Here is a 25250-nt window from a genome sequence, read left to right on the forward strand (position 1 = left end):
GGGGAGCATTTTTACATCCTATACTATAAGGACACATCTCTACTTCGTGGAGTAGAAAGGTATCTACACACATACAGTAAGTAGCCCAGCACATGTTTTGTTCTGAGACATGCATGTAATCCAAATGGTGACATAGTAGGAAGGAGAGACTCAGAGGCATTGGTGCATGCAACGTCCCCCTGAGAGCCCACCCAAACAATAATGAGAAAAAATGCAGGAGTCAGGAGAGAAGCACCCAAGGTATGGATCTAGGAGACAAGGCTGACCCCCTGTCCAGAGGGGCAAGCCTAACCTTGGAATGATTCCAGCTTTGTTCTGACTACCTGTAAAATGCATTCACAAACAATGACTTTGGAATCTTCCGAGGCTATATGTAGTCCTCTTGCTTCTCTGCTTTAAAGATATAATTCCCATCTCTGTTCATTGGTTTCTGTTGTGACAGACAGCAGTTAACAGTCTTACTGAAACATAGCCCCCACCCCATGCCCACACACACTCATTCTTCCAAGGATTTGGACTGTGGATTGTGATGCCTCCTCTCCTACTTCTTCCCACCTCTGTAGCAGATTGTCACCAACTATTACTGCAGCCCAAATGGTCTAATGGTCTTGGAATTCTGTCACTGAATAGGTAGAAGTGACACATTCTGGCTTCTCTTTTCCTAGGACATGGGAAAAGGGGGAAATGAATTGCCATGCACTCCTGGAGAATCTTATTCTCTACTCCGCCAACCCATCCATTATCTTTCTTCTATTCTAGTGAGTGGGCCTCTCCATCTGAAGATGCCTCTGTGAATAATCCCATGCACACTGACTGGTCTTTCCTTCTGTGTCGGTTGGCCCACTGCACACACATCAGGGTAAGAGCTTAACCTGAGCTAAGAGAACTGAGTTTAACTACATGTGCACCTGGGATAGGCAGAGCCATCCTGCAACTCAACCGTTCCCCATTTACATGATGAGGAACCTATGCCCAGGCCTTGTTTATGGGAAACTTTTGAACTCCTGGGTAAGATGTAACTTTAATGTGCCTGAAGCTGGAACTTAGTTGGTTTCTCTCAGGTTCACCAGTTAATTGAGCCAGTAAGTGCTGCAGTTGGCGGGAAGCCTCAGGAACACGTGGAGAAATGACATTCTCACTTTACAGGTGAGAAGTATGAGGCCTGAAAGATCAAATGTGTGTTCCCGCCATTCTACCAGCTAGTGTCAAAGACCGTCTAATCCATCAGGAAGGCACTACACTCAGTGATTAATGGCAGAGATGTAAGGAAAGCAGAGTTCTTCCCGCAAAGATGCTTTAGGTCCGGGGGTGCGGGGCTTTCCCTAAATGCCCATTATCACTCAGTTTAAGATTCAGTTCTGGGTTGGATGTGATAACACACACCTGGGACTCTAGCCTCATGGAGGCTGAGGCAAGAGGATCACAGGTTTGGCATTAGCCTGGACTACAAACTGAGACTCTGTCTGGGGATGGGGGATGTTATTTGTGGATACTGACAACCACCCCTCATCCACACCTGCAGACTAGGAATGCAAAGAGAACCTGGACACTCTGTTTTCTTAATCTGTGCATGTATTAAACAAAGGGAGAAACAGGTCTTTATCAAATGCACATGTACATACCTAGGTACAGTAAAAGGATGTACAAGCCATGCGGTGGCATGCCTTGAATACCAACACTTGGGAGGCAGAGGTAGGCAGATCCCTGTGAGTTCCAGGCTAGCCTGGGCTACAGAGTAAGTTCCACAAAAGATGCCAAAGCTACACAGAGAAACCCTGTCTGGAAAGCCCCCCCCCCCCCCCCCCCCCCGCAAAAAAATAAAGGATCTACAAAAATATCATAGGAAGAAAATAAGAGGGAGAATTATTTCTATTCCTTTGGGTCCAAGGCAAGGGGATTTTTTTGTTTGTTTGTTTGTTTGTTTTGTTTTTTTCGAGACAGGGTTTCTCTGCGTAGCTTTGCGCCTTTCCTGGAACTCGCTTTGGAGACCAGGCTGGCCTCGAACTCACAGAGATCCGCCTGCCTCTGCCTCCCAAGTGCTGGGATTAAAGGCGTGCGCCACCACGCCCGGCTCGGCAAGGGGATTTTTTAAAATTAATTTTTGATATTTATATACCAACTACAGTTTCCCCTCCCTCTTCTCCTCCCATTTCCTCCCCCACCACCTCTTTTCTACCACACCCCCATACACTCCTCAGAAAGGGTAAGGCCTCCATGGGAGTCAGCAAAGCATGGCATATGAAGTTGAGGCAGGACCAAGCTCCTCCCCACTGTATCAAGGCTGAGTGAGACATTCCACCATAGGGAATAGGTTCCAAAAAGCCAGCTCATTCACCAGGAACAGATCCTGCTAGGGGCTGCACAAACAGACCAAGCTACACGACTGTCACTTGCATGCAGAGGGCCTAAGCTGGTCCCATGCAGGCTCCCTAACTGTCAGTCTAGAGTCTATGAGCTCCCAAGAGCTGGGGCCAGCTGTCTCTGTGGGTTTCCTCATCATGATCTTGACTCCCCTTGCTCATAGAATCCCTCCTCCCTCTCTTCAACTGGACTCCCGGAGCTGGGCCCAGAGACTGGCTGTGGATCTCTGCATCTGCTTCCATCAGTTACTGTATAAAAGCTCTCTGATGACAGTTAGGGTAGTCACCAATCTGATTACAGGAGAAGGCCAATTCAGGGACCCTCTCCGCTATTACTAGGAATCTTGGCTGGGGTCATCCTTGTGGATTCCTGGGAGTTTCCCTGGCATCAGGTTTCTCCCTAACCCCATCATGGCCCCCTCTCTCAAGATAGTTCTTTCATGGCAAGGGGATATTTGAGTTGGCCCTCGAAGGAAGAATGAGGCCTTGTTAGCGGCAACTGGAGGACTTTTTAGCCCCTCAATTTCCAGGTAGGGGAAATTTTCAGTTCTTAAAAATTTTCCCACCCACCTGCATTGGTGTTGGAGGTCTTAGGAGAGGCCACAGTGAAGGAATGAAGGGAGCCCAGAAAGGCCAGAAAGGGAAAGAAAACAGATTCTCCAAGAGCTTCCTAAAATGAAAAAGGACACAACACTGCCATCACCCTCAGTGTGGCCTCTCAAGGATGACATGAAACTTCGACCCTTCATGACTTTTACAGCCATGTCACAGACTTTGCAAAAGACTTTACAGCAGCATCAGGAAACCTGCCCTCCGCCTCAGCCTACCACGTAGTCAGGTAGGCCTCACACCTGTGCGCAGAAGTAGGTGGAACATGCCGAGTGTTCTCTTCTTTGAAGTTGCCGCTTTGAAACCAAGCTTATGTCCTACTCAAAGTAAAGTTACTTGAGTCAACATTTCCTGAACTTTTTGTGGCACATGGAAAGTTGTGGTAGGTGGATAAGCTAAGGTATGCCTCTGAGAAACAGCTGAGCCATGGGTTTTCTGATTCTTTTGTTTGGGGGATGGTGGGACCCCAGGAGGAACTACAGAAATCCACATTCCTTCATTTCTGAGACTCCACATTGGGACTGCTGGGGTTGTCTTGCTGTCTGCTGACGGAGAGGCTTTTCTCGTGGTCTGGGGAGGGTATCCTGCCTACTTCCTCATACTCCTGCCCAGGTTTCTAGTTGCTGCCTCACTACCTGCTGGACAGGAGTTTGAAAGCCTAGGTTCTCCCCCAAACACCTAGCAAAAGACAAGCACTTTATGGCTCGATGATCCCAGAAAACATAGCCAGACAGGAAGGTAGGGAGACCAACCAGAAGATGCCCGACCATCTCTTTGTACAACTGAGCCTTGATGCTCATTAAAATCCAGGAGACCAAGGGAGTGAGTCTGGCGGGTGAACATTCACAGGTCTGTATAGACCTCAAAATGGTCACGTGGGCCCTGCTGCAACACCATGAGATAAGGTGAGCTGAACTTGGGAATGCTGAAGCCAGGAGCCCCAGACACCTACACTTACAACTAGTGTTCACAGCCTAGCTGGAACGAAGAGGAATACCTACTTCTCACATGAGACCACCAATGAGTTGCCTAATATAAAAGCACCTTTGTTGCTGCCGATGACCAGCCCACATTCCAGACAACATCAGTCATCTCCAGCACACTGTCCATGGGTCCCAGGTTCTCATAGGCTTCCTGTAAATGTGGCCCTCCATTAAGCCCCACAAAACACAAACATGGGTGACCAAATATGTTGTCTACTCATCAAGGAAGTGTATGTTGGGGCAGCATGATGACTCAGCAGGTAGGAGAGAACTGACTCTTCCCCAAAGTTGTCTTTTGAATTCAACACGTGCTATGGATGCAGATACATGCACACATACATACATACACACACAATAAATTTTCAAAAAATACTTAAAGAAGACACATGCTAATTTACAACAGAGTCACATAAACCATGGAATAATCAACACAGCTGCCCACCCCCTTATCTCTCAATTAAAAAAAAATAAAAAACAGGTAAACAAAGGTTAGCATTTTCCAATGTGCAGGCTCATGGCATTGCTTCTTTACCTTGTTTTCAAGAGATTCACAGGCCCAGTGACTCTAGCCACAGAGACAAAGAAAAGTGTGGTGTCCTTGATCAAAGCTGGTAGCTCCTTTGGGACTTGTTGAAATGATCAAGCCAGTTCAATCTGTGGGATTAATCTTAACCTTTTGTTTTTTGAAAGACCCTTTGTGGCATTCAAGGGTCAAAAGCAGAAGCTAGCAGCTGAATAAGGAGGTAACATAAACTTGACAATACAGAAATCTGCAAGTGCCTTGCCCATTTGAGCTGAATTCTAAGACCACACTCCTATTTGAAAAGCCAACCTTGCTTCCTCAGAGTCCCTTGAAGGGTTCTCAGCAATGCCGGGAGCTGCATCCAAGGGCACTAAAATGGGGCAGGGCTGGCACTCAGCAGCAGGCTGCTGCCATCCTCAGCCTTTGATCTCTCAAGCACGCTGGCCCAAGTGCAAAGCTACTATGCTAATTTCTTTCCTAGAGCATTCCCAGTCCCCAGCGGGCGGGCACCATACAATGTTCAGATGCGGTTCCCTTAACTGTCATGTGATGCGACGCTCAGAAGATTGCTGTTAATTGCAGGGTACATATTGCTCACCCTTACTCCCAGAGTTCATCGTTTTGCATACTGCAAGTCAAATTAGGTGTGCCTACTCTTCACAAAGAACAAGCCTCTTTTATGGTTTGCATCTCCTGCCTTCCTTCCTTCCCTCCTTCCTTCCTTTTTCTCACACACACACTGAACGGCATAGTGTTCTCTGCTCTTTCTCATTTATTTATAAGTGAAAAACTCCCTGGTGATTAACACAAGTCTGTTTAGAAGCAGAATTCAGTCTTATCTTATACCTACAAATGTCATTTTTGAAAACTGGCATCAAGCATTCAATTGGACTTTATTTTTAAATACACATTTTGGAGAGAAGAACGAATTATTATCAATTAATTAGCTGCCTGATGTGTTCAAGAAAAGTGGTGAAACATTCACTTGTAAATCTATAAAGCAAAAATCCTGGAGACGCTCGTGTGCTATGTAATTAGAGTTAATTAACACATTTGCTAATTGACTATTATTTAGCACTCCAGCTGCTGAGGAAAAATCCATAGGCCCATTAAATATTAATTAGCAAAAGTCTATTGTCTGATGCTGTCAGTGTGTGAATTGATGAGTTGTATAAGCGTAGCTTTGTTAGGCTGGACAGAGCGCAATGGCAACCAGCTACTAAGGGATAAGAAAACAAGACTTTCATAATAGGCAAGGGAGCCCTGAATTTCAGTGAATGTTTTTCTCATTCAGCTGATCCTCTTGCCAAGAATATAAGAAATAACCTGTCATCTTCTTGCAGAGCCACTTACAGCCCTCAGAGGTGTGTGGTTTGAAGAAAGAATGTCAAACTCTCGCTATTTCTAGGGACTCTGTGTGGCATACCTTACTGAACTGAAAGGAAAATCACCAGGGATTGTAGAAACAAAATGTCCCCCGTGGGTTTTGCCCATAGCTGATGGGGATAAAACTCACACACTGCACAATTCACCCACTGGATGTAACTATTGGTGACTCGGGGCATATCATTCAATTTTTAGTTCTCAAAAATTTCAAACATACAACACTTCCCAATGTAACCATGTAGTGTGCAATCAATGGCGTTCAGTCCCTCATTAAGTGTGTTCATTGTCCTTGTAGATTAAGGCACAATCTTGGAGTCCATCTATCTACCCTCTCAACTCCACGTGACCAAGACACAACAGCACTCAGTCAACAGTGCTGACCTGGAGAGAAGGCTCTGCCCCAGCCTCTTCCTGCAGCACCTGTCTTGTTCTCTCCTTCCTTGGCTAACTCTACCTACCACAGTTCCCCCACATTTGTTCTAAACAAGAATCGTATGCTCTTCTTCTTGTACCCAGGGTGAGAGTCCAGGAGCCCTACTGTATGGGTGTGACTTGGGATTGAAGAGCACCCACTGTAATTTACAGGCTCTTGCCTCCCTAAACAAAGATTTGAACAGAGAAACATGGATAGTGACAAAGAAGAGAATGTTTATGAAGAGCAAAGACAACTCTGAGGGTGGCGAGAGCTGGAGAAATTGAAAAGCCCAATAACACCCATGCCAGGCAAATTAAGACATGTGTACAGTGAGAGCGTTTCCAGTGCCTTTGCCATGAGCCGTTACCTGTCGGCTTTTGGGGGGTCTCTCTGTTAGTGCTAATTTAATTCCTCTCTCTCTCTGTCCTACCCTCCTGCCATGCCGTGCTCTAAATGTGGTTTGTCCCTGCTGGTTCATGTGTTGGAAAATGAGCCCTCAGAAGGCAATGTTGAAATGGCGGATGTGTGGAAGGTGTAGACTTGCGCGTGGTCTTAGAGCAGTGTGGGTGAGACACGCACAGTGTGGGAAGGACTAAGGCAGCGCTCGCTCGGGAGACTCCTAGTTAGTTCTTATGAAGACGAATTGCCATCGGGAGCCTGCTCCCCCCCCCCCATTATCTTACCACGAACACCAGAAATGGCCTAGAGCCTGTTTGCAGAGCGACTTAGAACCTCCAGGTCAATATGGCTCCCATTATAATTGCCCTGAGCTGCTCTGCCCACCTGCACTGCAGCATAATCATTTCCTCTGAGAGGGGCTTACACGACTGTGGGGCCCAACCAGAGCCCAGCCAGTGCTGGCACCACGCCCTTGGGCCTCCAGAACTGTGAGCTAAATAACTTTGTTATAAAATTACCACAGCTCAGGTATGCAGTTGCAGTAACAACAAAAAGAAAACAAAACATAATAATACACACTGAGACAAATTTCATGCCAACCTGATCAAAACCAATATTCAATTTATCTGCACCCTTACACCCATTTCACAGTAGCTCAGCACAAGGTCCCAGGCAATTCACTTCACTTCTTTCTTCTTCAATTAACCCCAAATGTAGCAAGAACAATAGGAGGAAACATTTCCACAGAATTCCAGTAACATTTAGTTCAAATGAAATAACTTCTAGAAAATTTAACTCTATAATTACAATATGAAGTAGAAATAATAATAACCAATAATTACTTATAAATTACAGGAAATGTTGGCTAAGCACTAAGCTGAGAGCCTTGTGTTCCATCTCACTTAATCCATGAGCCCTGGAGGTATGGGGTTCCGATTGTCATCAAGAATGTCAGTGCTGTGCACACCTGAATTTAATATCCAGTTCCTCTGTTGATAGCTATCATGCTACCAAGAAGAAAGAAAAATAAACAATTTCAGAAAACCACAAAAAAAGTCACTTGGCACCAGCTAGAAATTACAGGCAGAAAAATCCATAGCATACACGGTCCCCATCCTGACAACACTCAACAGAGGGGCATGCCTCGGCTACAGCACAATTGGGGTACCATGGAGTTGTATAGCATAGTTAGGGTGCCACGGAGTTGTACTTCAGAGGAGACATCTCTGCAAAAGCTTGAGAATGGCCTCACTCGGGGAATAAGCACATTGATCGAATATGAACAGTCTTACTAAAGCCATCCCTCCTTTCGGAGAAACAGGTAGAAATACTGCCCAACCCCCAACCCCATCCAGACTTCAGGGTTCGGGGTCAGTGTGAACGGAGCACAGGCACAGCCTGTCCGGCCTGAGGGAAAACTCGAGTTCAGCCTGTTTGCCACAAAGCCCACTGCTAGGTCACCTCGGGCAGATACTTCTTTCCACCTCTTGCTTATAGATAATAGGAGTTCCCTCTACGTGTTCCTCGTTTAAAAACGAAAACATAGTCCTGAGCCCAGTGCAATCTAAAGATAAAATAAATCTTAGCTTCACTCTAATCTGCATTTGACAGTGGGGGTGATGAGGTCGGAGGTCGGAGAGACTGAACAAGGTGACTTCAGTCACACAGCTACTTGGTGATGTGAGCCCAACTCCTGAAGGACTGGCCCTCATCCCTATGCTCACATTTACTGTCTCATCAAACTGCCAAATTCCAGACTGAATCACCTGGTTCATGACCTTAACCAAAAAGAAGCCTCTTGATTTGGTCATTCTTCCCCCCTCCAACCCCGCCCCCCCCCCACCCCACCCCCCGAGACAGGGTTTCTCTGTGTAGCTTTGGTGCCCATTCTGGATCTCGCTCTGTAGACCAGGCTGGCCTTGAACTCACAGAGATCCACCTGGCTCTGCCTCCTAAGTGCTGGGATTAAAGGTGTGCACCACCACCGCCTGGCAATTTGATCATTCTTAACGCTATGGCCAGCTGTGGACCACACCCGAGAAGCTGCTGCCCCTGCACTCTTCTAATGGGATAGTAACTCCTGGACACCCTCAGCTCTCTGCACTCTCTATCATTTCCCTGCTTTTCTTTCTTCATTGTTGTAACATTACAGTATTTGTGTTTGTTTATAATGTACCCTGTTTGGTCGGCTCTAAACTCTGCAAGATTCATGGAGCATAGCCTGGCCCATAGTCAGTACGAAATGAATATTGTTTAATGAATGTTTGGACTTTTGTGTCTTGAATACTAACAGTGGCGGCGATATAAAATGATGGGAGTCTTTATCATTATAGAGGTATTTTCTTATCAAGTGTACTTCCTCCTGATTTGATTGCCAATAGCGTTAGGGGAGGGTACTGTGGTCATTTCTCCTATACTCTGGCTGCTTTTGTTTTCATCTCGTTTTGTGCATAGGAAAGTTCACTAAGGAAACTAAATCCCACATGGCCGATCATGAATGAGTTCAAATGATCACTTTTACAGATTTGATTAACATTCCTTCAGGACAATCCCAGATATCCCCTATTAATTTTAAGGGCTAGAGTTCAACAGTCCAAGATCAACTTACTCAAAACACATTACTCAGTGTGATCTACAATATCAAAGTAATCCCTATTCCAGAGTCATTTTTCGTTTATGAAAGAAAAAACATCAAACAGTGCACACTGAAACATACATAAACTGAAATAGTCAAAGCAATTAAACAAAAAGGAGCAAGGTTTGAGATCTCATACAACCTGATTTCAAAGTATAATACCAACTGTAGTTGTTGAAGTGCATGATACTGGCAAAATTATGAGCCTAGAAATGAACCTGCACATATAATCAGTTGAAACTTGACCAAGGTGCCAAGAATACAAAATAATATGGGATCACCTCTTTACTAAATGGTGCTGGAATATCACCTGTTAGAGAATGATATGAACCTTCATCTCATATCACACATTAAAAACCAATTCAAAATAATTAAAGACAAAAGTATAAGACCTGAAACTATAAGACTACAGGAAAAAAAAATCACACAGGATTCTATATTAGTCTATACAACTTTTTTTAGGCTTAACCCAAAGACTGGAGGGGAAAAAAGCAAAAGTAGGTAAGATTACATCATGTTAAAAAAGTTTTCTACTACTGTAGAAGCTTCCTAAAATATACATACACGCATACATAAAAACAGTTTAAATGGAGTTGTCCTTAGCTTCACTCTAATCTGCATTTGACAGTGGGGGTGATGAGGTCGGAGGTCAGAGAGACTGAACAAGGTGACAATGTCCCCACCTAAATAACCTAAACTATCAAATAATAGCCTGGTGCCAGGAACAGGTTATTTCTTTTAGAGTTGTTGGCCAATGGAATCCCACAGACCACCCCCCAACAATTACAAGTTACTGCCATCATACTAGAGTACCCTCAAGAACATAATGGAAAGACTATCACTGAAGACACCATATACTTGATTCATAGAACCCAGAGAAACAAAGATGATACTGACATGAAAATTTTGGCCCTACTGGCAGGATTTTAGTCCTGGAAGGTGTTGTGCATGCTGCCACAGGAGAAAAATAATCATCAACATTACCTACTCTGTGAACCATACAAGTTAGCACAATGATCTGCCTCAAATGATATGCCCACTTGTGAAGAGTAGTGCCCATGTTATGAGAGTAATGGACCACTTTCTGATTGGTTTAAGGTCCACTCTACAAGACAACCTATTTCTGGCACCTGTATCAGTGCCAAGAGCCTGTGGCTAGAAAGGGCATAGGCCCTAAAAAGAACATAATACTGTTGTTTTAATAAATGGACACAGTATTTGATGTCTAATGTCTTATTGTTATACCAATAGATTAGTGCATCTCTCAATGCTCATCAGAGAAGCTTCTAACAGTATATGCAATTAACAGAGACCCTCAGCTGGTCAACATGCAGAGAAGAGACTGCAGAGTCCCCAGCCCTAAAGGGGACACACTCCCTCTTCCTACACTCAGGGGTCAACACAGAAGCTCAGGTACAAAGGCTGTAGGGCCAGAAGCAGTAGATGACCACGAGGAAGTAGTGTTTTCAGGACACAGCAGGGCAGGTGGACATAGGAACTCACAGCTGTTGCAGCAGCATGAACCAGAACTGTGTGAGATCAATCCAAACAAAAATCTCTGCACAGAAGAGGAAGATGAACAGGAAGTTCCGGCCCCAGCTGAGGATCTTTTGGCAACTGGGACTATTGGGAAAAGGAGAGTGGGTTCTTTTCAGGGTGTGTCCCCTTGTAGGTCGACCATGCTCAAACAGATGGCCTTATACCCAGCCACACACTGGCATCACCAAGTGGACTCAGTGACTTAAAAACAAAATTAAAAAAGAACACATGATTAGAATATAGTAGTGGGACCAGTAGCATAGAAACTGAAATGGAGGGGATGGGAACTTGACCAAAACTCACTGTATGTATGTATGTATGAAATCATGAAGCAATTGTTATTAATTTTTATACAAATATTTTGATAATGTTCTTCCCCTCCCCAAACAACACCAACTCCTTCCTACCATCCTGCCTGCACAATTTTATGACTTCTCTTTTTCTCTTCCTATAAAAAATAAAAACAATTAAGAAATAAGAATAACAAAAATACCCACAAAAAATCAAAACAGACAGGCAACAGATCAACAAAACAAGAAAAATGCTAAAACATAGCAAAACAAAAATAAAAGTTCACAAACATATCTTTGAGTTTGTTTTATGTTGGCCTACTTCTCCTAGGCATGGGGTCTAACCTAGGGTATAGTTGGTATACCCAGTGGCACTCCATTGGACAGAACTGATTTCCCCTTCCCCAGCAGTTATCAATTGCAAATAGCTTCTTGGTTAGGGACGAGACTTGTGTCCACTTCCCGTCCTCACTGCTGGTATTTTGTGGGGTTTGAAGCTGCATGGGCCCTGTGTCTGCTACCACAGCCTCTGTGAGTTCATATGTGCATCAGTCCTGTTGGGGCTGGCTGAAACATTTTTACACAAGTTCTGTGCACCAAATGAAACAATTAAGTATGAACAGACAATCTAGATAGCAGGAGAATGTACATGTGAGCCATATATATATAGTCAATAAGGAATTAATAACGAAAATATATAAAAAACTCAACAATAGCAAGGAAAATTATTTAAATGGACAAAGAACTCGAATAAATACTGGTAAAATTCAGAGACAGAAATGGCCAGCAAAAATACAGGACAGTGGGTGGAGTTTGGTGTCCCTAATCACTAAAGTTGTGTGTATCCTGTCACACCTGTCAGAATAGTTATTGACTGTGATGATTCATGATAGTGAGTGCTGGCAAAGATGAGTGAAATTGAATCTTTGAAGGGCCACAGAAGCAGAGTAAATTAGGACCGCTATCATAAGAACCGGTCAGCCCCTCGATTCTAGGCCTTCCTCAAAAAACTCACAAAAACGATTTCTATAAAATCTATCTGCCCCACTTTTGAGTCCTTACTCCAAACTTTAGAGATCAGGTTGTCAGGGTCCATCCCCAAGGTCTTTGCAGCACCACCCACAAGGTCTGTTGTACTGGTTTGGTCCCTATTGCTGTGATAAAAACACCGTTACCAAAAGTAACTTGGGAAAGAAGGGGTTTTATTTCATCTTACAGCTCCCGGGCCACCATCACTGAGAAAAGTCGGTACAGAAACTCAAGGCAGGAACCTGGAGGCAGGAACTGAAGTGAAGCAGAGGACATGGAGGAGTGCTGCTTACTGGCTTACCCAGCTTGCTTTTTTATACACCCAGGTCCACCTGCCCAGGGGCAGCTCTATCCAAAATATACTAGTGCTCCCCCCTTCCCCCCCCCACACACACTTCAATCATCAATCAAGAAAATGCACCACAGACATGCCCACTGGCCAATTGGATGGAAGTGATTTCTCAATTGAAGTTCCCTCCTCCCAGATAGCTTGTGTCGGGTTGACAAAAAACTAAACAACACGCTAGTCATGTTCCTTTATGTCCAGTCACACAGAAGCAGTGGGTATGGAGTTGCCCTTGGGAGGGAACTGTCTTCCCCAGTACACTAGGCAGGGTTCCTCTCCCGTGTGTCTGTTGATAGTCACAGGATCACAGTACGTGCGTGGGAGCCTTCAGAGACAGGAATGGCTGCCGTAGAGTAAGCACGGATGTTGAGACTCACAGGAAGCTTCAAGAGGACCTTAAAGCGGAAGATACACGCAGACACAATGGAGCTCCGGAAAGAGGATTCATGGAGAAGATAGCTGAAATAGCAGAGTGAGCCATGCTCCTCTACAGCCGAAGCCGTGGAAGATAATGGAACACTCAGGGCTTCTTGCCTCCCTGGATTATCAGCCCCTACTCCGCTCCAAGGCACCCAGTCAACAGCTCTAGCAACTGAAACGAAATGCTAGCTCAGCACCCTGTCTCTGTTGGACCTGGGTGGAGTAGTCTCAAGTGTGATCTCCAGGTTCCTGTTAGTTTTGCTGGAAACTCATTTGGGAACTATGTTGCCACCTGTATTGACTGCAAGAGGCATCGAGTTCCTATTCCAACAGAACACTGGACTCCTTGAAGCTAGGCAGGTAGAAATTGAAAGCCATGGGGCGGTGGTGGCGCACGCCTTTAATCCCAGCACTCGGGAGGCAGAGCCAGGCAGATCTCTGTGAGTTGGAGGCCAGCCTGGGCTACAGAGTGAGTTCCAGGACAGGCGCAAAGCTACATAGACAAACCCTGTCTCGAAAAACCAAAAAAGAAATTGGAAGCCATTTATATCTTGGCATTTCTGTGCCTTGTACCTACTGGATATATGCTGGTTATGTTTTTCAATTTGATGCAAACCTAGACATATTTGGGAAGAGTAAATGTTAATTGAAAAAAATACTCCATATGGTTGCTTTTAGTCTGTGGAGTATTTTCTTCATTAGTGATTGATGTAGGAGGGTCCAGACCACTGTGGGTGGTAGCACCCTGGGTGGGTGGTCCTGGGGTGTATGAGAAAGCAGGCTGAGCAAGTCATGTGTTCAGTCAACAGCACACCTCCAGGCTCTCTGCTATAGTTCTTGCCTCTGCCACGAGTTCCTGCCTTGAGTTCCCCGATGATGTCCCACAGTCTACAAGATGAAATAAACCCTTTCCTCTCTAAGTTTCATGTGGTCATGGTGTTTTATCACAACATAAACCCTAAATCAGGGAAGTAAACTCCAGGTAGAGGAGCATGGATCCTAAGAAAATTCCCTGACCAAATCTACATTATCCTTTGTAACTTCCTTAAAATCAATAAGGCAGAATGAATTTAGAAACATTCAAATGTGTGAAAGAAGTAAAAACCTTGTCCTGACCTCCACAAAGGGCCCCTCCATGTATATTCACAGTCATAAAAAAATAATAAAGTGAAATATAATTAACATTACTTGGGAGGCCAATTGTTGCTTAGCTTTTGGACCCATGTTTAGCACTGCTCGGGTTTACATTCTGCAAATAGCCTGCAAGGCGTCTTAGCATTTTTCTATGATTTGCAAACATCTATTGAAAAACGTCCTGACATTACTTTACTGATTATGCTTCCTTTTTCCCTTCTGAAGTCCAGGTCCACACCAGGATAGGGTTCCTATTGTTGCAGTAATCCTTTGTTCCGATAATCAGATCAATATTTCAGTGCTACAGAGTGATAAAGGAAGCACTTCATTACCTGGAGGCTGGAGATTCTCACAGAGATAAAAGAACAGCACAGAAAATAATTGCAAAACGTGCTGTTGCGGCAAGCTCAACGCAGCCCCAGGATTGGGTAGCTCCGCAGAAACGGGCCTTTCTTGCCCCTTACTATAGAAATCATCATTAATGTTTAATACCTGCAGCAAGAGAGTGGCTTTGTGGGCTGTGGGCTGCGAGATTGGTGCTGTCTTCTTTCCTGATATTTATGGCGCTTCGGGGCTCAGGTGACATTTCCAATCCACTTTCTGTGGCTCTCTGCAGCCGATTCCTTTAAGGCAAGCAAGCACGTTGTTTTCCCCATCTGCTCCACACCTCTGATCTCCATGCTTGGTAAATTAGTTTTCAGACAAATAAAAATATTTTGATAGTAAATTCTTGTTTATAATATCCCCTTGGGGAGAGAGCAATCAGCCTCGAATCCCAGGCAGGCCATCAGTTTAACCGCCATTTGAGCATTGCGGTCTGGTCTGTCATGGTTTCCTGCCTCTGTGTTGCTGAATATTTTCTCTTTTTCTTTTTATTTCTTTCTCTCTTTTATTCTTTTCTTTAAAACCCTGCTGTCACAAGAACAATATTTTCCAAAGGTTATCGATTATAAAGTAAGCACAATGCGCTGGGGCCATCATTTGGGCTGTTTTCTCTCTCTTCTGTAAAAAAAAAAACATTTTAATTCATAAACAAGGAGTTACAACCTGCAGGACTATAAGCACACGCAGTCTCTACATGTTTGGGTAACAAGACCTTTGTAACTATTCTATAACATGAAATTTGTACAAATACAGAATGAGACCTCTTCCTTCCTGACAAGAGAGTGATTTAGAACCATCCAACGCCACTAAAGGGCCACTTACTTTTTAAGGGGATATTGGTAATATCCACTTAGCTCTAGGTGTAATTCAATAAACCAAACCAATAACAGCCCAGGATAAGTACAGGCCTTCATCCTTTCAGAGACCGTTGCCTTTGGAAACCTAGAAGGCAGCTGGAGGAGAGACGACTCTTCCGAGACCATGGAGGACAGCAGTTTATGCGCCAGTGCACAAAAACACAGGCAGTAACGGAGACTGGAGATGGCAATGAATCAATGGATGAAATAAATGGCGTCATCGAAAATAGAGTGCTATGGACACCCCATCCACATCCCTTCCCAGAGCACCCCTGACGGCATGAGCTGCATTCTAAAGGGGAAGTGCATGAAATCCTGTGAATGGGTTGCATGCATTACATGGTGCAGCTCCTGGCACTGGCCCTGGGAAGGATATGGTGGAAACTCCCCTACACACATCACTGTCCTCAGCCAGAGAAACCGTGTTTTTGTTTGCTTTCTTCTGTTGTGATAAAACACCATGATCAAAAGCAACTTGGGGAGGAAAGGGTTTATTTTGCTTATACTTTATTCCACCACTGTGAGAAGTCAAGGCAGGCACTCTAGCAGGGAAGGAAACTGGAAGCAAGAACTGAAGCCAAGACCATGGAAGAACACAACTAACTCACTGACTAGAGCCTCGTGGCTGGCTGAGACTGCCTTCTTACGGCACCCAGGACCACCAACCCAATGAGTTAGGACCTCAGTCATGAAAATGTAGCGCAGCCTTGCCCACAGGCCAGTCAGATGAGGACATTTTCCCAATTGAAATTCTCTCTTCCAAAATGCCTCCCAGTTGTGTCTCATTGACTTAAAACTCGCCAGCACACATGGCCAGGGGTCAGCTGGTGGGGAGGTGGACATGCTGGACTGTTATAAAGATACCGACTATAAGAGTGCATTAATTTGAAATGTTAATTCGTATTTTACAGTTTGTGGTGTCAAAAGGTTTCTTGTTGGTCGTTGGTTTGTTTTCTTCTTTTTCTTTAACAACAAAATCAATCCAGGAAAAAAAAATCCTGCCTGTGTTCTAAATTGCCCATTAAAGTTTAGGTGGAGAAAAAAAAATCATCAAAAATAATCCGCTGAAGTAATTATCTAATGAATGCATTGAGAAAACAGCAGCCACCATAACAATTGACACAGAATTATAGAACAAAAGAGATATTTTGTTGCTGTTGGGTTTTTTTGCCTGTTTTGTTTGCTGTTTGTTTTAAGACAGTGTTGTGCTTTGTATCTCAGGCTGGCCTTGAAATCAATGATCCTCCCATGTCAGTCTCCAGAACCCTGGATTGGTTGTTGTGTGCCACCGTGCCTAGCAGAAGGGACGTTTTAAAGAGGCACGTGGGCACAGAAGAGAGGCAGAATGGAATAAGCAGGTCTGACAGGTAGTAGGGTACACCTGCCAACACATGTCACCAACACAGTGTAAGAACTGCACTGAGGTGGAGCGCAGGAAGACAAAGGGAAAAGGCTCTCACTGTCTTCCTATATTCAGGGTGGGCACACTTGACAACTTCCTTCTCTCTACCAGAGGGAAAGACATCAGCACCCCCAGAAACTACCACCCACCTTCCTCAGCCCAGCAGAGACCCTGGAGGAGCACGAATGGCTGGCTGTACTAACAAGCCCAAGCCACCTAGCTTTCTCCTTTATCTGACTTCCCGGAATTCCCCACCACTCTACTCCTACCGGTGCCCCCCTACACACACACACACACACACACACACACACACACACACACACACACACCACAGAAACTCTAAGTCCCTCTCCTTGTTTTTGTCCCCTTTTTTTTTTATCACTTTGTTGTCCTTTATTAAAATGCTGTGTCTATACAACCATTAGCCATCCCATGGAGTCACATATCACTGATTTCTGGGAACACACACAAACACATGCGCGCGCACGCGCGCGCACACACACACACACACACACTCTACCAGCATTCATCTGTAGTTTGTGTTCCTCATGCTAATCAACTTTTTGTCACTCTAATTTACAAAGTCCCAGATGTGCCAAGGGAAAAAAGTATTGCTCCCCCTACAGATTAAAAAGTCATTGATGAGAACAACCATTTTGGAGGAATTCTCCTGGGGGAGGAACGCAAAGGCAGTCTGGAGCAGTACCATCCATCCCTCGGAACTTCAGCTTGTGGTTTTGGTACAGAGGCCAGCGAGGAGGCAGGCGGAAGGGTACTTTGGATCTTCACCCACAGTGGAAAGCAAACTTAGTTGTTTAAATGTGAAGGTCTGTGAGGAGCATGGTGGAAAGGACCCCTCTGATTGTCTTAAGTCCAGAGACCCCTATGAACAGAGACAAACATCTTGTTTGCAAACATCTGGCTAGTTGGCACTTATGTATAAATGCAAGCCACTGTTTTTGGCTAAATGTAGTGGATAGAAGTAAATTAGCTTCATTAAGCCTCCAAAATTACCCAGGTGGAGGCCCTGACTTAGAAGGTTACCCAATAGGAGGTGTCACTTTAAAAAACAAATAAACATCCAGGAGGCAGTAGCACACACTTTTAATCCCAGCACTCAGGAGGCAGAGCCAGGTGGATCCCTGTGAGTTTGATGCCAAACTGATCTACAGATCGAGATCCAGAACAGGTACCAAAACAACACAGAGAAATTCTGTCTCGAAAAAACAAAAATAAATACATAAATAAACAAACAAAAACCAGAACAATAAACACCTTTATTACATGAGCTGTGGATGATGACTGATTACAGGCTTTGATCATCCTCAGATGGAACTCCCTTTCCTCTCCCTCTAGCACACTGGCCTCTGCTCTGCCTTACTGGCCCAGTCTTGAGACAATGCAGACCAAAAGCATGCCCTCCTAGAACTGCTCCTGGAGGCAGCTGATTCGGGGTGTCCTTTTTCCTTTTGTCTTATTTCGTTTGCATTTTCTCTGATTTTTGTTGTTGTCACTGTTGTTTGCTTGCTTGTTTAAAATCTTTCTCCTCAGGAGTCAGGAGGCAACTCATGGTGGGGCTGGTACCATTGTCAGTAGATCCCGCTGTCAATCAGCACAATACAGTTCTTCACCCAGGTCTTGGATGCTTTGCAGGCAGCATCAATGATCCTTTGCTTGGTGAGTACAGCACTCAAGCGAAGTTCCCCACATCCAATCTCAGGCACAGCATTTCTTGTTGCCTCCTCGGTTAGTGTTGGCAGTGGGCTGTCCCAGCACATACTCTGCTTCTCGTGGTAGAGATTTCTCTTGCTCTCGATGGTGCTGCTCCTGTGTCAACTGTGCCAAGAGATGCCTAAAGCTCAGTGCAGGCTGGAGAGAGCCTGGTGGCGACTCTTAGTAGGGTTTGCCTTTATTTCTCTGGAAATAAGCAACAGGCATGTAACATACGACGCATGTAAACTTGCTTGTCGAAAGCACTGTGTATAATAGTACAAAGTTAGAAATAGCCCAGCTTTCCACCACTAGAGAGCTGGTCACATGACAGTAACCCCACATCGTGCAACTGTAAGCCGATGGAGGGAGATGGCAATGCTCTCGGAATACTGGCAAAGAAAGATGCCAGTAATTCAAAGTAGAAAATGCAGAACAGTCCACAGCATGCCACACTTTGTGTAAGAAAAGGGGGACCAGCAACAGCGTGCAGGGGGATACACTAGATTATGCAAAACCTGCTGAAAGGCTGCTTCCTGATCAGATGGTTACCTCTTGGTGACAAAAGGAAAGAATGTTGGTGAGGGGCCAGTGGGAGGACACGTTACAGCATTCTGTACTGCACATTCAACCAGGCAGGAATAGTCTCTGTCCACCGTGTTTAAAATAAATAAGACAGAATGAAGACTGAAACACAAGCTTTGTGCGGGCTATTTGACATTCCTACACTCTAAGTGCATGTGAGTGCCGTTTGACTGACGTGTTCTTCCGGTCCTGTCCTCACTCTCATCCCTCCCCGGTAAGGTTAGCCGCTTTCAAGACTCATTCACTTTTTGAGGGTAGACAGAAAATTATTCTCAGGAACGGGTGACAGTGTCAGAGAGTGAAAGTGTTCTGACCCCAGTAACAGCTTTTCCTGGAACAAGAGAATTGGTCTTGATGAGGCTCAATTCGGACTCAAATCTGTCTCGTGGAGAGCTGGATGGGATGGTGCTCTGCTGGGGCAGAAGCAGAAGACAGCAACACCTGCTGAGGGTAGCAGCTCATGTTCTACTTCGGTTGTAGATGAGATGTGTCATTTAGGAAGGGGGTACATGGATTTATGGGAATTTATCTGTCATAGATATTTTCATTTCCATTTTTTTATAATGGAGGAGAAATGCAGTGCCTGGCCAGCTTGTATTACAATAAACTTTTAGAGCCCCCACAGGAGTTGCTAAGGGTGTACCAGACCTTCACTCTATGACCCCACACTCATTCCCTCCAACTTTTCTCCTTGCACAGCTTTGTCCATGTTTTCAAACAAGGGTTGTTTTATAAATTAGTTTTTTAAACTTAGCATATGCTTTAGTTAGGAATCCTGTTGCTGTAAAGAGACACCAATGGCCACAGCAACTCTTATAAATGAAAACACTTAATTGAGGCTACAGCTTACAGTTTCGGAGGTTCAGTCTGTTATCATCATGGTGGGAAGCATGGTGGTGTGCAGGAAGACATGGTGCTGGAGAAGTAGCTGAGACTACATCTTGCAGGAAACAGGAAGTCAGGGAGCAGCTTGAGCACAGGAGAACGCAAAGCCCACTCCCACAGTGACGCACTTCCTCTAACAAGGCCACACCTCCTGCTAGTGCCACTTCCCTTGGGGGCCGTTTTCTTTCCAACAAGCAGAGCGTGCAAAGCAATACGTCTCATTATGACATTTTCATACATATGTGTCCATGTGCTTCATTCTAATTCACCTGCCTTTTTCACTGCCGTCTCCCACACTCCTGGCCACTCTGGTTGATTCTCTTTCTTCTCACAGATAGGCCTCTGCTTGTACGTGCAGCCAGTAATAGTCAACTCCTATCCCTTAAGATCTTTCTCCCCCTCATAACCTCCTTTCTAGTTTCACCTCTCTCTCTCTCTCTCTCTCTCTCTCTCTCTCTCTCTCTCTCTCTCTCTCTCTCACACACACACACACACACACACACACATGCATGCGCGCACACACACATACACACTTCCACATATGAGGGAAAACCTGGGTTGTCTTTCTGAGTCCGACTTATTTTAACACGATGGTTTCCAGCCCCCTGAGAAGTCATGACTTTATTTTTCTTTATGGACACACAAAACTCCATGTGTATTTTCTTTACCCATTCATCTGTGGATGGAGACTTAAGCTGACCCCACTTCCTGGCTCTTGTGACTAGTGCAGCAATAAACATAGACATGCAAGTGCCTCCATGGTGTGCTGACTTAGAGTCCTTCTGATTACACCAGTGGACATCTGGGTCCTATGACAGTCCTTCCTACTTATAGATTTTCGGGAACTCCATACTGATACCCATGGAGGCTGTACAAGTTCCAACTCCCGACAGCAGAGTTTATGGGTTCCTGTTTCCCCACATCTTCACTGGTGTTAGTTGTTTGTTTTATTGATAATAGTCATTCTGATGGGGTGATATGGACTCTAAAATCAGTCTTAATTAGCACTTGTCTGCTGGCTAAGGATTTAACTTAGCATTGTTTTGAAAAGTATACACTCTTCCCGTCTCCTTTAAGAAATAATCTAAGTCTTGCTACTAATACAGTGTCCCCACATGGTTCTTGTCTGACGTCTATCTACTGTGTGCTAAATTTTCCTATTAAGTGGCTTCCCTCCTTTGCCAACCCTGATCTACCTAGTGCTCCAGCTGGTCTCAAGGCTAATTCGGTTGTCTTTTTTGGAAGAGAAGTAAACTTACAGTGTGAGACCTAAAGGAATCAGTATGCCTCGGTAGCAGAAAACCCGAGCCAATTGGTTTGAGCAACCCAGCAAATGTATTAGCTTAAAGAAAAACAGTCGCAGCCATAAGCCAAGATTGTGTGACCTCACATCACAAGAATTCCATGTGCCTTTTCCTGACTTTGTTTCTTTATTACATCAGTTTTTCATTGCACAGGCTTTGTAGAGCAAGACCAGCTGTAACAGGGCCAGCACCACATCCAGACCTTACCACTTGGGTTAATATGCTGGGAAACAACAACAGACCAACAGTTTTTGTGTATCATTAGCAGTACATACACAAAAGCTTATTTTTAATTTGTGTGCATTTAGGCTGTGCTCTCGTTCACACAATCTCCATTCCTGTGTTCAGGATGAGGGAGAGCCTTTCTGTCTTTCCTTGCCAGAGTGGTGAGGAAAGCAAAAAGGAGGCAGGGGAGACACACTATTCTGCTTTCATGGTGCATACCATTTCTTAATGCAGACTAGTAATCAAAATAAGTACCACAGACAAGTCTGAACTCTCTCTCTCTCTCTCTCTCTCTCTCTCTCTCTCTCTCTCTCTCTCTCTCTCTCTCTCTCTCTCTCTCTGTGTGTGTGTGTGTGTGTGTGTGTGTGTGTGTGTGTGTGTGTGTGTGTTCCTCTCATTTTTCTCTCTGGAAACCTCATTTCACACTCACCATTCAAAATCGGACTTAATAATCATGAATTACATATATCAAAAGAAATAGAACCTTGTCCCATACAAATAAACAGGAAGCTTTAATCGTATGTCAGTGTAAAAGCACAATCCTCGCCTTAATGGGAATAAAAGAGAATTCATTCTGGAGCCAAATATGGTGATCATGGCCCAAGAACTCAGACTCAAATACCATGCATTGTTGTAGAAGTGTTTGCATGAGAGTTTATTAGTTTAAGAACTAAGAAAGACATAAACCAAAGTACATGCCAAATGTGTCGGTGGAGTCAACAGGCAGGTGGGTTTCAACAAGGTGGGGGAAATCTCTGCAGTAGATTCAGATGTCATCTAATGACATTCTTAGCATTTGATCAGTGAAATCTGGCCTACTAAGGGTTCTGATAGTCCCAAGATATTAGGTCATACATGGAGGTGGGCAGTGGAGAGTTTTCAAGGGAACTGAAGTAGCATACGATAATTTAGCTCTGCCCTGCAACTTTGGATCTCAAAGTATAAGAATAGGACATTGTAGACTCTATCATGAGTACAGCTTCTCTCTCTCCCCCTACTCTCTCTCCCCCTCTCCCCCCCACCCCCTTTCCTTCTGCCTTCCTCACCACCCCCCCTCTCATTTTTCTCTTCTAGAAACTTCATTTGACACCCATCATTCAAGGTGTTTATAATCCTGGATTACACTGTTCCCCTGTACAACTGTTGACCTAATCATTTTGATCAAAGGAGCAGAAAGTTTAGTCTGAGTTATATGATCCATCCTTGAAACTAAGGTGAAACCTAGCTTCTCTGTTTCCACAAAGCTGATCCCCTTCCAAAAGTGAGGATCCTTAGGTCAAATAAATGGTTGACAAATATATTTAGGCAAAGTTCCCTAGAGGAACAGAAGTAATAGAATTAACATGTATCAAAGGAAATTTATCAGAGTGACTTACACAATATCGTCTAGGAGCCCAACAACGGCTATTACACCAGAGAGGTCAAGAGTACAGGAAATGTTCAATGCACAGGCTGGATGTCTCAACAGCCCAGACTGGCAATAAAGGCCAGAGGACTCCTGGGGAGGTTGTGGGCTTCAGTCTAAGAGGGAAACCTGAAGAGGTTGGTTGTCATGCCAGCAAAGAACACAAGAGAGGCAGCAACGGGGTAGGTGAACTCTCCATCAGGTGTGAAGGCAGGCAAAGAGGAACGTTTCTTCCTTCTATCTCCCTTTATCTGGGTTGCCACTGGAAGGTGTTGCCTATATTTAGGATGGGTTTTCCCACTTCAAATGATTTAACCAAGAATTCCTCACAGGAGTACCAAGCCTTACCTTTCAGTTGATCCCAGTTTCATCAAGTTGACAGCCAAGACTAGCAATTTGTGATTGAAATAAAATTAGCATCCAACACAATGCAGAATATTGTGGGAATTCAGCTCTCACCTTTTGAAGGGTTCTTAGGTGGAGGAGAGAGGAATGAGGAAATATTAGGTAGAAAGATAGAAAGAGATGATAAAAGAGAGACACAGGATAGCTCCTGGAGGGCCCTGGGTCAATACCCAGCTGGCCAGAGCTTTATTGAAAAGGGCTTTTTAGAACATGCCAAGGGAAGAGGCAAAAGATCTCCCCCTTGCAAGATCAAAGCACACTGTACAGCCAAGTGTAGACCCTTCCAAATACCTGGTACACACGCCCCTAGCCAAATCATCCCATTGTGCAGCCCGGCTGGGTAAAGCAAGCTCAGACTCTCTGACCCTGAGTAATCTGGACCCCCACAGATTATATTCAATAATAATTACATCAAAATCTTGGCAATCTAGTAACTACTTATAATTCTTCTAAAAAGGAAATTTACGCAGTACTTTGTCTCTAAATCTGAACTTTTCCTTGGATGATTTGTTCCTTCAAGTTAGTGCAAAGAATATTGGATTATAAAAACCCCAGTTACAAAACAAAACTTTCACTATGGCTCTGTTATTTAGTGATTGTGTGGTCATGGACATAAAAGGCTTCTGTAGCTAGAGTTTTCCTGCCTTGCCCACAGTCAGGACAAATCTTTGCCACCCGCCAGTCCCACAGCTGCTCAGACCCGACCAAGTAAACACAGAGACTTATTTTGCTTACAAACTGTATGGCCGTGGCAGGCTTCTTGCTAACTGTTCTTATATCTTAAATTAATCCATTTTTATAAATCTATGCCTTGCCACGTGGCTGGTGGCTTACCGGCATCTTCACTTGCTACTGGTCATGGCGGTAGCTGGCAGTGTCTCTCTGCCTCAGCCTTCCGCTTCCCAGAATTCTCCTCTCTCCTTGTCCCACCTACTTCCTGCCTGGCCACTGGCCAATCAGTGTTTTATTTATTGACCAATCAGAACAATTTGACATACAGACCATTCCACAGCAGGCTTCCTTCTCAATCACATGCATAAGATAATTAGTAACTCTTAGTGTGTTATATTACATAAGGCAATGTACACAGAGTCAAAGGGAAGAGTACAAGTACTCTAGAAATATCCTCCCTCCCCTTTATAAAACATGATACAGGCTATTAAGAAATGACTGTGGTTCTCTGAGCATATTAGCAGCATATTCTTTTAACAAAATTAAAATTAAATACTATAAATGATGTTTTATTTGCTCCTTTCTAACCCAAAAATAAATTTGTATTTTGCTGTTAATTAAGGCATTCTATCAAAAAGACAAAAAGCTTACCTTCTCTTCAAAACTGAGGTTGGGAGCAACTGAGAGACAGCTTTATCATTACTAAGATGGAGATCTGCAAATGTGGAATTACATTAGCTGTTAACATGATCTTACACAGCTATGACACTTTCCTGGAGGTCATGTATCACTTCTGTACACAATGGTCCTGAGCAATGCCTACTCATTGCTATTTCACAGATACTGTTTAATGAGTGATAAACCAAACCCGAACCTTCAGGTTCCAAATAGCTTGTTATACAATTATACATAAATATCTATTTAAACTTTATCAAAGAGTTGGACTAATGTGATTTCATTTTAATTGCTACTTTTAAATTTGTGTGTGTGTGTGTGTGTGTGTGTGTGTGTGTGTGTGTGTGTGTAACTTAGAGTTCCCAAGTTCCCTTTGTGGCAGATGCAGCAACAAGGTTTCCTGATGATGTCTCCAGTCAAGGTATAAATGGATGTCAAAATCCAGGAAGAAATCATAATTACATATTGGTTTGTTCTGAAATCTGCAATTAATCATCAGCATATAAAATTCTGTCTACCCATCCCCCACCTGCCTGAATAGTCCCAATGAAAAGCCCTCCTTGGGTCTCAGCACAGGAGAGTAAAGTGTGAATATCAAAGCAAACAGTTGCAGTGTCAGTTGTAGAGAAGACCCATCACCTTGAGAGTTTCTCTTCCCACCTGAATGAGAAAC

The 25250-nt window shown here is 44.2% G+C and overlaps 1 long non-coding RNA gene across 1 annotated transcript; it reads right to left on the reverse strand.

The window, feature by feature from the left end:
* Positions 1 to 18226: 18226 nt before the first annotated feature.
* On the reverse strand, positions 18227 to 25250 carry LOC143272693 (uncharacterized). The gene is made up of 3 exons (XR_013050311.1): positions 25217 to 25250; positions 24554 to 24617; positions 18227 to 18628 (listed from the first exon to the last, which is right to left on the reverse strand). It is a non-coding gene; the product is annotated as an uncharacterized LOC143272693 (long non-coding RNA).

This window comes from Peromyscus maniculatus, chromosome 4, assembly GCF_049852395.1.
Source record: "Peromyscus maniculatus bairdii isolate BWxNUB_F1_BW_parent chromosome 4, HU_Pman_BW_mat_3.1, whole genome shotgun sequence".
In the NCBI taxonomy this organism is placed as follows: Eukaryota; Metazoa; Chordata; class Mammalia; order Rodentia; family Cricetidae; genus Peromyscus; species Peromyscus maniculatus.